Here is a 15,507-nt window from a genome sequence, read left to right as displayed (position 1 = left end):
CACCTTCAAAATATAGAAGAGGAAGTATAAGTTTGCTGGACAGCCCCCACCGCACTCACCCCTGTCCTTATTCCCGGCAGCAGCAATGTTCACTTTACATCCTTCTGTGATTGCAACATCTGTTCATCAATGATCAGCTTTGTATTGATCAACACTGCAGGTATTCTCCCAGATATGATGTTCATTTTCACCATGACTTCTGTTTTTTGTTTTGAACATCACGTGTCTGACCATCACATGTGATGGTTGCTCCTGTTCTCGCCATCAGGTCGTGTTTACCTGGAATATGTCATCACTCACGTCATCACAACATCCTGATACCGAGTACCTGAGTACTGTGCTGGAGTGCAATTTAGAGGTACTTACTTGAGTTTTTCTGCTTTATGCAACTTTATACTTTTACTGCTTTACATTTCACAGTAAACAATTGTTAATTATTCCTCACTACGTGTGTCTGACAGATGAAAACATAACACAACAATAACCCTTTAACACATAGGTCGACATCAGTTTCCTTGTGCTGCATTTAGAAGCCTTTCACAAGCATTTAAACCTCTTTAATACAGAGAAAATTGATTTGATTTCTTCCAAAAATACAAGAAAAAACATAAAGAACAACTTGAAAAGAAATGTCCTACAAAACAATAAAAATTTGCAAAATGTGACAAAAATAAACAAAACAAACAAACAAACAAACAAACAATGTATTTTTAGGTATTGGAGAAAATAGGGAAACATGTCTTGAAAACTACATGTATAACTCTTAGAATTGGATTTTTTTTTAAACCAGTTTCTCAAGGTCATTTTCTTATTTGTTTCTTTATTTTTTTCAGGTATGTTTTTTTAAACATTTACAAATACATTATTAATGTTTTTAGCTTATTGTTGTAACTTTTTTTTGTTGCTGTTAATTTTTGGGCCATTTCTTGTTAAGCTTGTTGCCTTCATTCCATGTTTTTGAAAGAAAACAAACTCAATTTCTCAGGTTTCAAAGGGATAAGCAAAATATGATGCATTGTTATAGATTAAAGAATCAACTTTTATGAGTAAGAAAACATACTTATTATATTATATATCTGCCTGTATATCCCCTCTAAATCCTACACATTTGACCTTTAACTTTGGCTAAAATAATAATAATAATAATAATAATAATAATAATAATAATAATAATAATGATAATAATAATTTAGCTTGTAGGATGCATTATGTGACGGATACATATGAAATAGAAGGGCCTGCTTTATCACTGTTGAAACAATTGTTACAGTCCTCATTCATGAGGAGTACAGAACATTTTGTCATTAGATTGCATCACGATGTGTGTTTTTGTTATTGTTGCCCATCAGACATGAGAGTACATTGACACACCTTGTTGGGAGCGCACGCGTGTGTTGTAAATGAGGCATATTACAACCTGGACGTTGTAAATAAACACTTGATTCTTGATAGACTCATTTATGGCTCCACATTGTGCTCGTGGGGTATTTTCCATGTTTACACACACACACACACACACACACACACACACACACACACACACACACACTCAATCACGAGGAATGTCACCTGGACTGAACATCCTGTAATTGAGTAGCCATAAAAAATGTGCAGCAGAACGAGACATTCAGTATAGAAGGACACACATTCATGACGACGAGCCGAGTGTGAAACAGCAGAAAACACACATTAGTACATTCTGTCAGAGGTGGAAGAAGTATAAAGATCCTTTACCTAAGTATTAATACAACTGTGTGAGAAATACTCCAGTTTTAGTATTTCATTTAAATCGACAGTTCACCCAAAAATCAAAAACACATATTTTTCCTCTTACCTGTAGTGCTATTCATCAATCTGTTTTTGACCGTAGAGATGTCTGCTTTCTCTCCAGTATAATGAAACTAAAAGGCACTTGACTTGTGGTGCTTAAAGAGCCCCCCCAAAAAAAACCGAATTGGAAAAATACTCAGCTTGCAAGTAGCACTTATATGTAAGCCATTAGTTTTATTATTTTTGTATTATATTAAATGTTATTTGACGATCTTGTCATGTTAGAATATTTTAGTCTGTTTTTTGTCAACTCTCTCTAGTTCAAAGGTAAAGGCAGGTAAAAACAGACCAAAACACCACCGTGAGAAAGGTTAGAGAACTTGTTTTTGTGTTTTTGGCCTTATTCTACCTCACTGATCTACTGTACATGATGTATCTTGTGCATTTAAGGACACGAGGCAGTCCTCAAAAACATGACCTTCGCAAAGGTTGAGGCTGCAAAACATTTTGTGCTGAGCTGTCAAAACTGTTAATCACTAATGTATTAATAAAATATAGTGACAAATTAGTGACAAATTAACAAGGGGAAAAAAGCCCCTTGTTAATTTGTCACTATATTTTATTGTCGTCCCCCTTGTTGCTGTCGTTTCCTTGTCCGTAGTGTTTATGAGCTGTCTACCAGTTTGACAACAGAGAGTATGAGAGTATTGATACCACAGCTTGTAAGAAAATCATTCATCCTTGAGACAAAAATGCAAACTATTAGACTTTTTAGCATTCATGTCAGTTACGGGACACCACAGACTGCTGGGACACAAAAACTGAGAGCGCAGTGTGTCAGACTTATGTAAGAGAGAACTGTTACAATGATTACATAACACCACACCCCCTTTATTTGGGGTTTGTTTAATCAAGAAATAAAGAAGAAACAGTGAAAATGGTATATTCTCAAATGACCAAACGTAAAATGCATCTTTTGACGGTCAACCTGAAATTATTACCAAAGTATTAACCTTTGCCTTGGTTTACTTCTGTAGGATTACAAAGGTAAATACAGACCCAGGAGGGTCCCACCAGCCAACACATGGAGAGCCAACACCACAACACACAGCCTGACGTCGATGGACCTTGAGTTCTTGTTTGGTATTGACACATAGGGGGACAGTCGCCAACATTGGTGTGTGTTATGATTTCCTTCAAAGTCAACCAAGCCTCTGTTTGGGTTGTGTCGTCTTCCTATCTCTTGTTCTCTTAAAAGACAGTTTATAACTTTGTCTGATAATGTGGTGGCAGTCGTTGACCCGCTGATCTCTTTACCCCTCCCCTCGGTTATAGCTAACACGCCTTTGGCTCAGCCAATGAGTGGGGGCCTTCGGACTGCAGCATGATGGCCCACAGTAACCTGTAAAGCTGTTCCTCAGTTTTTATAGGACTGTCAATAAAAATGGTCATAAAGATTCGCCAAAAGTAGGCACTGATGGAGGCAGGAAAGTCACATGGATAAGCTTGCAAAGAAATTTGTCATCCATCACTTTTTTTTCTTATTTTAAAAGGGTTTGCATTTGCTGAATACAAACATCAGTCAGGCATGGGATGCAAAGTCAGCAGACCCTACGAGTTTGTCATGTCATGCATCCCGATATACATTCCACACCAATCATCTGCTGTGATTGATGAGATTTGCAAAGCTGCCAGAGCTAATGCAAGCTGAGATTTCTCACACGGTGAAGTCCTGACTTGAAATCATGGACTTTGGAAATGAAATAAGTGACTTTGCTCCTCTGGAAGCTACTGTAACTCCACCAGACAGCTTTTAGGATGGACATGCCATCGTGCCAAATGTCTGCCAGAAGGCCGTCCCCTTGATGTGTCATTCTTACAACATTTTAGACAACTAATGAAATTGTTCTGCGTTTCTAAAATTCTGGAGAAAGTTCTGATGCAACTTTCTTTGGCAATAGCATTTTGCAAGGTGCCGGATGAATTTCGAGAAATGAAACTGAATTGTAATTCTAAACTGCAGACTCTGTATTGGCCTTACTTGCCCTCGAGGGTACTGTAACACATGAGCGAAATTAACATTGGCAAGATTAGCCTCTGTTTGAAACATATAGGATTTGGAGCAGCATATGCTGCCATCCAGAGTCCGTCTTTTTCAGAGATGTCCCCGATAATTCCAACAAGACAATGAGTCGCATCCTACACATGTTAGAACAGAGTGACTTCGTAGTAAAACAGTGTTTCAGGACAAGGCTTCAATTCAATATGTGTGGTACATTATGAAGTCCAAAATACAACAGTGGAGACCCCACACTGCTGAGCAATTCAAGTCATATATCAAGCAAGAATGGGAAAGAATTTAACTTTCAAAATTTCAAAAATTTAAAAAATTGGTGTACTCAATTATCAAATGCTTACGGAGTGTGTTGTTAAGACAAAAGGTGATACATAGAGGGAAACATCTTCCTGCCCTAACTTTTTTGGGGACTTGCAGCCATTAAATTCAAAATGAATTTATTTAATATATACAAAAAAAGTATGAGTTTGTACATTAACTCTTGTCTTGTATTAAAATGAATATAGCTTAACAAGGATTTGCAAATCACTGCATTCCTTTTGATTTACATTTTATTCAACGTCCCAACTCTTTTGGAATTGGGGTTGTGTTTTATAGTCCTCCCTTTGGGTTTTTGCTGAAAAAGGTCTCAAAAAAATAGAGGTAACCTCTATTGTATTGGCTGATAGTAGCATATTACAGATAGTGATTACTTAACTGTTTTGGCTGCATGACCCTCAGAAGATCAGCTTGGTCTTTTGGGTCCATGGTGACCTGAGAAGTGGTTTAAACATACCAACATGGACCAAACACAGTTCTCATTCCTCTTCTCCTGTCTGTCACTTTGTGGCAAGTTTCCTTATGTTTAACTTTGCTCCCCATTTTATTGTTTGCTTTTTAAGTACGCATAAAGCACAGCATGTATTTGGTATTGTGCAACAAAAGACCTAAATTATCCTTTTGCCCAGCCTTGACATTTTCCCAGAGCTATACCAATAATTGTTATTCTGCTCCCGGTGTCCCTCAAGCAAACATGCCCAGTCATCAGAACAAACCTGCTTAACTTCAACTAAATATTGATCTAATGGGACAAATTCTATGTAAGAGGTTAGCCCAGCAAGACTGAAATCCCCATTCCCGCACACTGAGAACATTCATTAGTACATCAAACAAAGCCTTTGTCTTACAGCATTAGTCTTACAGCATTATTAACTGGACTGAGGATGATTTTGTGGCATTTTATGCAACTGAGTGCTTCCATTTTGCAGAATGGTATCAAATGAAGTACTCTTTTGGTATTGCTATCATTTTAAGGTTACTGGTATTAGTAATATTAATGTAATTCTTTAAAACTATGCCCAATCCTAGAACCAATTTTCCGTTATATGTAAAATATTCTGATTATTATACGCAGTTATACGTACTGTTTTAAGCAGTCTTTATAGCCAAAAAGCAATTGGAGTATATAGAAGAGTACACCCAATTCCTCCTTGGTAACCTACCCATCTACTTAGTAGTACACTCACCTTAACAACTTGCTGAGCAAGACACCAAACTTTGAGGGCAATGCACCGCAATCAAAGCTCCAAGCTGCATGACTTTGTTAACGCAAAACCTCAGCAAAAATCTGCAAAATCAACAAAAAACTCTGATAGCATAGCATGTGTGTTTAAGTTGGCTTCCTTGTATTGATTGCAAAGTGCATCAACAGAACTGTGAGACCATGTTTGGCCGTTGTATAGAGGTGAAATGACACCTGTCTTTCGTTTCGGAATCCATGTCAAAGGTAAAGCATGAGTAAAGGTCTGGGGCTAAGTGGGTTCTGCAGCACAAACATACGAACCATAGCTCCCTTTTCAAGTATCATTAACAGACAATTTAGTCCCTATCTGAATTCTACTATGGCTTTTCTTTATCGTCAATAGGACACAAAAAGAATGACAGGAGGTGCAAGGATTTCAATGTCTAAGTGTCAGTACTGGAGACAGCTGTTTGGCTTCATCTTTACTTTGAGGTGGATTTATGGAGTGACGTGTTGTAGGCGATCTAATGAGCTGCTGGAGCTGTTCACGAGCTTCTGCATGAGCTGATCTGTGAGGTCAATGATGGCACGAACAACTGTAACAGACAGGGAGAATGTGCATAGTTGCAGAAGTGAAAACCCAACAGACTATTAGAATCCAAGCAATACATCATCTTGCTGAATAATTAATTAAATCTGTCGTGGCTGTATGATACACTGCTGGATTGTGTCAGGTTGAAACACTGCTGGTAAAAATGTAATATAAGGCGCCGGGAAGTCAACATAATATAAGGTGGTGGATGCGTCCAACAAATCCCAGACTTACACCCAAAAGGTCTGTGTTTGCTTTCAGTCTGACAGTCCATGATATTTTTCCTACTGAACACGGTTCTGTTTCCTAAACCCAACCATGTGCTTTTGTTGATGTCCAGGTGTTGGTTGCCATGTGCTTTTGTTGATGTCCAGGTGTTGGTTGCCATGTGCATTTGTTGATGTCCAGGTGTTGATTGCCATGTGCATTTGTTGATGTCCAGGTGTTGATTGCCATGTGCATTTGTTGATGTCCAGGCGTTGGTTGCCATGTGCTTTTGTTCATGTCCTGGCACTGGTTGCCGTGTGCTTTTGTTGGCAAAATATAACCACATGTTTTTGTTGCCTAATTCTAACCATGAGCTTTTGTTGACGACCCTGCGTTGGTTGCTATATGTTGCTAACGCCTAAACACTTGCTTTTGTTGCCATCCCGGCATCCGTAACAGCATCCCTGAACATCAACAGTACATACGGAAGGATACCTAGAGCCTATTATGTAGACACAGAAGTCCACTGACAAAGCGAAAATATGTGATAACTTGGGATAACTTGGGATAACATGTTGGTTGTCCAGGAGCACAAATACAAACATTTCTCATATTCAGAGATTGCCTCATTACGGGATTCACATGCACTGAACAGCAAACAGGCAAAGAGCAACTAATTTAGAATATATGTGCTTGCATAGCCTATATGAATGTACTTTGAAGTCTTAACATTGTGACTTCCTGAGTGATAAAAAAGAAATATGACCTTACATAAAAGCAGAATTACTTGGTCCCCAGGTGTCAGAACTGCAATAAAACATAGTATGTTACATAACCTTGAACACTGACTGAATCAGCACTAGGCCATGACCAGTGCTTGTACATTAATGATGAGTGCCAAATACCATCACTGTGTGACAGTTCTTCTTTGGAGGATACATTCCCTTAATGCTTCCACTGTTACATGGACGGCATAATTCAGAAGGTGTAGTCTAGTGTCTAGTCTAGTGACCCTCTAGACAGACTTATACCTGCTGTCTAGGTTTTTTATGATTTGTTGAAAACTTTTGCTGCACACAATGCAAAAAAAAAGTCCCTTTAAAGATTTATTATGCCTTTTTCTTTTACCGCGATGTTATTTATGTTCATAAATGTGTCAAAAATGTTACAATCCCAATGTTATTTCAGGATCCTATGAGGAGACCTTAGGTTGACTTTCTGCCTTTGGAGTGAGATGATTTGGTTAATAAATCATCCCCCTGAAAGCTAGGCTGCAAACTACAGATATGTTAGTGCATATGATGAAGCATTTCACAACCATGTAATGTGATTAGGTTCAGGCACAAAAATCACTTGGTTATGGTAAGGAACATATAATGTTTTAACTTGAAATACTGTATTTCAGTAGCATAATCCCTGCAGAAAAAGCAGTGATGTCTCATAAAAAAACATATTTTTATATCTCTATTCCTGGTGGAAAAACAGCAACAGGTTTGGGTCAAAACCCTGCATAGTATAAATAAGTAAAAAGACCAAAACATACTCGGGGAGATGTTTGTATTTGGGTGAGAAACGGAAAAAACTCTGTTTTACGTAACATACAGATGGCTAATCTCAATACAGATAACGCTTGGAAAATAACCATGTGGCCAAAAGCTGTATACGAATAACTGTTTGGGTTTTAACATCATTGCTGACACTGATATAGAGGGTCAGATGATGCTCAAAAAAAATCTGAGCACTTGATCTTCAAGTTATTGACAAGTACCGCAAATATACAAATGCCTACATGGATATTTGCTCACAGTCAACAGCACCGTTATACACGTCAGCATGGATTTAACAGTGTTTGTTTTTCTGCACTCTGAGTCCCAGGTGGGAGTTTACCTCTGACTCAGAATTGGTGTCAAAGTTAGTTTTATGCCACTGTTTGTGGTAAAAACCAGTTTATAAAATCTTGAAATCTTGGCATCTTATAGAGTTCCCTTAAATTTTGTGCTCACGGTACATGGCTCTAAATTTACTACTTGCACCTTGAGGTTCCAATATATACAGCTCAGGGTATAACACACATTCCTCATGACTGTATGCAGCTGTAAAGGTTTGCATCAGTGGAACATTGTAGCCACATGTGAAAAATGAATCATGTGCTCTCATTTTCAAGGACTCTTGAAACGCTACACACTGACCTTATTCACACAGGGGAGATTAGGGTGGGAAACTGCCTAGAGGATTGTTTCCTGGGACTTGATTTAACAAAACTAAGTTCAAGAACTACTTCAACTGATTGAATTTGTCAGGGAAGTTAGTTACCGTAGCTGCTATTCTGGGAAAAAGACAAAAAGCTAGGGTCAAAACTATATTTATAACGATCATAAATACATATTTAAAATGATGTTACAGAATTAAAACACTTTTTTTTTGTTTGCCTTTTTAAAAAAAAAATTTAATTATTTTTTAAACGCTTTTTTTTATATGTAATTTGCTTGTCCCCGTTTTATTAATTTCTTGCCAATTTTTGGGTGATTTTTTTCCTTTTGTTGCTAATTACCTGATTTCCGTGTTTTTAAAAGAAACCAAGCCATTTTTCTCAGGTTTCAAACGGTTAAAAATGAATAAAATAAAAATAGCATTGATGATTGAAAGGGCCCACATAGAGAATGTCCAAAAACAATCCCCGGATGTCGTATTTAAAGAAGGTTTTGGTTAAAGATGCGCACGGTCATTTTAATAAAACCCCAAAACGACTGATGACACACTAATAGCGTGGGCGTGTAGTGACACAGAAGGTCATTTGTGTGGTCAGAGTTATGTAACAGATGGCCTTCATGACCTGTTTGTCTTTTCAGGCCTCTGTGACAAGACTCAGAGTCAGCTTTGTTGGTTTCAGCAAGGATCGAATGAAGCAGTGTAGGACACAGAGGAAACCAGAGCTGGGACAAAACATTGTGGAGCTCCAGAAAGTTTCTCACTCAGGACTGAATATATATTAACATTACAGTAACAGGTTAATGCCAGTAATAAAATAAATTAGCTATGGACATAATCAGAGTCATAATTAGAGTGTAACAATAAAAGACTGTGTCATCAGCATAGATGTGTAGACCACTGGGACCTCGTTACCGTAACTTCCTATGTCTGTGTATTTTATCTCACTTAACAATGACGTAGGATTCTTGGTATAACAGAAACACGTCTCCTAACTGCATGTAGGAAAAAAACATCTTATCTTAGAATAGGAAGTACAACAAAATTGCCCTAACTCAGGGATTTCCCAATTTAGAAACCCTAAGTTATGAAAGAATGGAGCCTGCAATAATTTCAGAATAATGGTGTAAAATGTGACTTTATGTATGTGATAATAATACGTGTATTGCCTTATAAGCTACAGCAGCATCAGGAATCATATTCATATATTTATTAAATTATCTTTCCTTATGGGTTTGTGGAACCTGTATTGGTGACTTTTATTTTAAGCAATGGACAAAAACCTTATTGAACTTAAAGATGAACACGGTCACTCAGCAGGAACATCTGCAACTATTTCTCAAGATTTGTGACTGCATGTGCTTCATTTGGTAAACCAGCTAAAACATAAACACGTCATTAATGTGCTTTAGAAGCTGTTGGGTTTCGTGGAAAACTGATGAAATGAAAGTGACTCACAGAGAATCTTGGAAAGGTTAAACAGTTTGGTTAACGTGTCACAGACTGCTTTTGATTATCTGACACAGGTAACAAATTATTGACTTGTTTATCAGCCTGGTTTATCTTTAACAAGCAGCTTCGCGGGAATAACGACTTCTGTTTTGAGGTTAATGTGGAATCCTGTCACATCAACTCTGAGCAGCAGTAAAAACACATTTTCTCACAGTTACGCAACTGATAGAAGCACAGCGAATTATGATCAGAGTAGAGAAAGCAAGAAAATGATGTTATCATGTGGAGAATAAACGTGATACAAAATTTGACTTGACTTTTTGGGGCCTTTGAGTCTGCAGCAATCATGTACTGACAGGAAGATCAGATCAGGTTATCTTCATTGTTCGAACTTGACTCGACCTCGTGAAAGGCAGAAATTAGATGAGCTATTTGCAGACTGACATGCTGCATCGCATTAGATAAAACTGATGGAAGAGAAATCGCTTATTTGTATGTATGCGTGTTCCCTGGAGCTTGAGATAACCGTTTCCTCCTGCAGGCTATTTAGAAACACTGGTTTATAAGATTAGGAGTGTGATCTCTGCAGCAAAGTCTTTAGTTTGCTGCACATTTTCAGAAAAGTCCTATTTGACAAATAGTAATTTAATATTCCATAAAATGTCCATGTGCATCTTGTTTTGCACCTTAACTTTTTGACATCTCTTGTTTTCTTTTAGTTAAAGAAGTGTACAAAAGCAGTTTCTGTGCAGAATCAGCAAATCATATCTTGAGCTACCTCAGATATCTTTATGTCCTTTGGGGTACGTGACTCATTTTGTGATCATTTGGTTTGAGGAAATTCTTTAATGTGTAATGTAATAGTATCATGTGGCCTATAACAGCACGGAAGTGTCCAGTGCAGTTTTGTGAAATATGACTTTTTTTGAATCACCTGCCACCTTATGCAACTTTTTTTGTAATAAGTGGTAGTTTTTTTGTTTTTGTTTTTCTAATTGATGTGTTTCCATTAGATATATGTCATATTTGCAAATGCAATTTGCGCAATAGGTTCAGTTTTACAGTGTACTCTGTGTAAGTGTCTGCCCGTCATTCATCATTTCTTGATGCTCTATTTTTGTCCCACCTGCATGTCACATGAGTGGAGATCAGGTTTCATATCATGTTTTCTTTCCTTCATGCAGAAAATTGTAAAATCTGCGTATAACTAAGTAACAATTACAAACACATGATCGAGTCTAAAAAAGTGCTATTTTGCTATGAGTAGTCCGAGGCAGGAGACAGTGGTCCAGCCAGATCATTTAACACTTGTATTTATAATTTTATTAATTTTTTTATTTATATTTTTTTCTCACACATTCCTCTGCTGATACAGTACCTCTGATGTGCGTGTGTGGCAAACAGCCACTAGATGGAGTGAGAGATCAGTGCTGAACATATCTACTACTCCTTCTGTATCTTTTGAGCTTTTTGCATTTGTTTTCAGTGAAAAGTCTATAATGAAATGAAAACACAATGGAATAAAGTGTGTCTAAGCATCTCGAAGCATGACCAGCCATGCATGAACTTTTTGTCATTCATTTTCATTTGTCGATTTTAGGAGACTTTATGCCGAAAAAGCTTTTGAGGCAACAGATTGATGTGATAGGGCTCTTCTTCTGTGGTTGCAAAAGCGCTAGCACCAAGCTGTCTTGCTTCTTCTGCAGCAGCTTCCTCTCTCCTTTGATGTTCTCTGCACAGATGACACGATTAATGGTTTTCACGATTTTATTTTTAATTGCATTTTTTTTTGATGCAATGTTCCTCGTGTTTACCGTATTCTTCCATTTCTTGATTTTCTGTCTCCCAGTGGTTCTGTGCTTGATGTGTTTTTTGGGTTGTTTACATTTGTATGGATATTTTCACACTTTTTTTTCTCTCTACTATGTGTAGGAAGACACTGTCTTGTCAACTTGCTTTGCTCGGGGGACATTTTTGCAAAATCACAGGAGGCCAGGGGCCATTTGCAGCAGCCCCACATGTGTCTGGGATTTTAGGCTGTTTCTTGGATTTTCGGCAACTTCTAGGATTTTAGGACATTTCTCGGATTTTAGAGAAATCCTCCACTGGCACTTTCTTTGATTGACAAGCTCTACTTTGATGCTGTTTTATGCACTCTGCCACCTTATGCATATTAAAAGTACAAAAGCAATTCCTGATGTGAATCACTTTATTTTTTATTGTGAATTAGAAAATACTTGGGCGGGTGGGTTGGCACCCTAACAGGGGACGTGAGTTGGGTATCAGTATCTTACACTTAGAAAGAGGAAGGGGGTGTGAAAGTGAAAGAATGAAAGAAGAAACAAAGGGGGAGGACAACATGTGATGGAAACACAAACCTTACCCTGGGCCGAGGAGGCAGAACAACAAAGAGAGGGTTGGAGAAGAGGAAGATGGAGGTGAAAAAAGGAGGGCCTTCCGAGCGGTCCACATTACGCCATCATGTGCTCCTTTCTCTCCTTCCTCTTACAATATTTCTCCACTAGTCCAACTCTAACTCTTCTGTCTGCTTCTCTTCCTTCCTCTTTCTCATTGTGTCATCTCTCAGTGTGTCTCATGCTCTCCTTCTCTTTCCCCTCCTTCTCTCCCTCTCCCTCCTCTCTTGACTCCCTCTCAGTGGCAGCTGACCTCCGTGACACAGTTTTCCTAAAACTTGCCGGTCTGAAAACAGAGTGGCGATGTCTTGGTTTGTGTTGGTTTGGAGAGGTAACATTCTTTCATACATACATGAAGTTTATAAAAAAGATGCAGAGCCTTAATACTATACGTACCTAATTCAGTCATATATATGCCTTTTTGATGCCTGATCATCTGATATTTGGAGCTTTTGGATGAGAAAATAAGGTTTCGTTAATAGCCAATCAATGTTTGGTTGAGTTAAACTTTGGGTAAAGACACAGCCCTTTGTATTGGAAGGTAATGTGATGAATTTGGCAACGTGTTATTGTGTGTAACTTTCTTTTTTTTAAAAAAAGAGGAGAGGAAATAGACTTGACCTTGGTAATAATCAGGGATATATAGCTAATATCCTGCCAGAACTTTTACAAATGCCCGACGCTTTACTAAACAAACACAATGTAGTTTGCAAATAAAAAGCATCATTAACAATTGAATGCATTTTGTTTTGCAAAAAACAAATGTATTAAATAAATATACATTTTTTTCCACATCATGCTTCAGAAACAAGCACAACATGGTTTACAAATGTGAAAAATATATTCTACAAAGACAAAAAAAATATCACATGAATCCTAATTTTTCTGTGGTGAATGATGCTGGGATTTTCTTGCTTATGTCCCGTGTAATTTTATATCCAGTCGGATCAGCTGCCTTCAAATCAGCTCTGCCACAAAAACAGCTTGTGGAGGTTGAAGAGGACGACAGAAAAAGCGCATTTGTTTGTTAAGGAAGATGCAGCTGGTTAAGTTGAAAAAGTTATACGTTGGTGTGACGGGGGAGGTTATTCCAGGTCAGTATAAAGTAAGTTTATGGAAATTTCCTCCAGTTTAAACCAGTTTCCTCAGCATCTCCCTCTGTCACATTCACAGTGACCTTGATGTATTTGTTTTCTTTCTTCACCCTGTTTATCAGCTGCTGCAGGTGAAAGCTCCTCACCCTGGAAGCCGAGGACGACCCCGACCGAAAGAACCCCAATGAAATCATCACCCACAAGGTAAACACACTCATATAATCAGGGCCCCTACGAATGCAGGGCCCCAATACTCAGAATAAGGGGAGCCCCACACTCTGCAGGACAGGAGAGGGTGCTGAGGAGGAACAACACCCGCTGGCAGGTTGGAGGGGCCCCCCAGATTGATGTGCGTGTGAAACCAGCCGGGCCCAATATTGCACAGTGCCGGGTTTATTGTGCGGAGCGTCCCAGCTGCAGATTCATGCGTCTGCGCCCCACCTGGGGTCTCTCATCTGAACATCCGGTAAATTTAACCCCAGTCAAAATAAAGTTGAAAGGCAAGCTTTGAATGGCGGGGTGACAAGTTGCCCTTTGGGATAAAAAAAAACAACTTTATTAGGCTGCTACCATAGAGACGCACACTAATACTAATACTCTTTAGGGTGTTAGGTTAGACCATATACTTGTGTTCTATGTACCTCAAATTAAGACTTCAAGTATGTGTGACTGTGGCCTATAATCAAATAGTCGATCTCATCTTCTTTGTCCTATTGGTACCAAGTGAGCTAACTTAACGTTAAAATCAAACACATATTCCAAATATATATATATGTCCAATGTAATATGGCCTTTTGTTTTTTAATGTGCAAAATAACTTTTTTCCTGCTCCTAGCACCACAGAACTTAATGCTTAAAAAAAATACCAAACAAACACAACAAAAAAACACGCACCATTGCAGGTGCACTGGCGTTGTCTTCAAAACAGCAAAGGTTTCTGCACGTTGCTGTAACAGTAAATCTTAACACTTGATCTTCCATCCAGTCCCCATCTTTATGACACTTTTAAATCCACTGAAACTCTGTTAGGTTCTCTATATAAACCAGAGTATTTTTTTTTAATCAGTTGTCAGTTCCCTGACCTCAGTAAAGAAGTATTACCTCTGTGTAAAAACATTCTGTTACAAGTAAAAGTATGGTCAGCAAAATATGTATCAAAAGTACTCAAACGGAGCAGAAACTCTTTTTTCCGAAGGCCTGAATAAGTTGCTAAATTTGTCGCTATTTCAAATTAAGTCACCAGGAGGGTCTGAAAAGTCGCTGACTGTAGCGACAAAGTCAACAATTTTGCAACAGTGACTGGCAATTTAAACACTGTTTCATGTGTTTTTTAGGTGTGTCAGTTGAATCAATCAAAAGTTACTGCACTTCAAAGAAACCCCACTGCCAACTAGCAGTGTGGAGGTGTAATTGCAGGTCACTACACACAACTATAAATTAGCCTTTACTCACACTGTTAAGCTATAAAACAAAGGTAGTTTGGTGCGGCCACTGGTTGACCTTTGCTGCAAGTATTTCTCCTTTTAACCCTTTTCGTGTCTGGCTCTCACTTTCAATAAAAATATGAGAAATGCCAAAAAACCCCAAAAGACTCACTCCTTCTATAATGTGGTGGAGTTCAAGTATAGACACGAGGTAGAATACTAAATGTAGTTTCCACCACGTTTTTCTTTCCATCAGAGGTGACAGTTACATTAATCCCACCACAGGGCCAGTGTTTCAGTATAATATTTGTTTTTGGTGAATTAACTCGTCTTGCTCATCCCGTGCTGCTGTCCATTCACAGCAGGACCACGTGTACTCGCCTATACAACCATCGAGTCCCCCCTCCCTCCTTGCAGGCGGACATGGCACAGCCTCACAGAGATGCACCGACATTATCCATTCACTGCATGCTGGCCAACGCAAAACTGCAAGGAGCCAAGTGCACAAGAAAAGAGCCCTGTTTTTTTTTCTTCTCCCCGTCTTTGATTTGTAAATACCTCCGTTTCAGTGCAACAACTTCCAGTCTTGTATCTTATAACCATCAAACGTTTACATGAGAAAGTTGACAAAGGCTGAAACAGCGGAGGAGGCCTCACAACAAAGGGGCCCATTTATAGAGTACAGTCGGGGAGCGACACGGAGAGGGAGGGTAGGAGGAGAAGCTGGGAGGAGAGTTGAATTAATGAATTAAAAATGTCGTGAAACAG

At 38.5% G+C, this 15,507-nt stretch overlaps 1 long non-coding RNA gene across 1 annotated transcript; it reads left to right on the top strand.

Annotated features, from left to right (window-relative positions):
* The first annotated feature begins 20 nt into the window (after positions 1 to 20).
* LOC148185687 (uncharacterized) lies at positions 21 to 11,358 on the top strand. The gene is made up of 3 exons (XR_015775738.1): positions 21 to 160; positions 269 to 358; positions 2,808 to 11,358. It is a non-coding gene; the product is annotated as an uncharacterized LOC148185687 (long non-coding RNA).
* Positions 11,359 to 15,507: the final 4,149 nt, after the last annotated feature.

This window comes from Plectropomus leopardus, chromosome 23 (assembly GCF_026936395.1).
Source record: "Plectropomus leopardus strain MGB_pleo_1.0 chromosome 23, ASM2693639v1, whole genome shotgun sequence".
In the NCBI taxonomy this organism is placed as follows: domain Eukaryota; kingdom Metazoa; phylum Chordata; class Actinopteri; order Perciformes; family Serranidae; genus Plectropomus; species Plectropomus leopardus.
The sequence above is the reverse complement of the archived record's forward strand: the minus strand, read 5'-3'. Positions and strand labels throughout refer to the sequence as shown.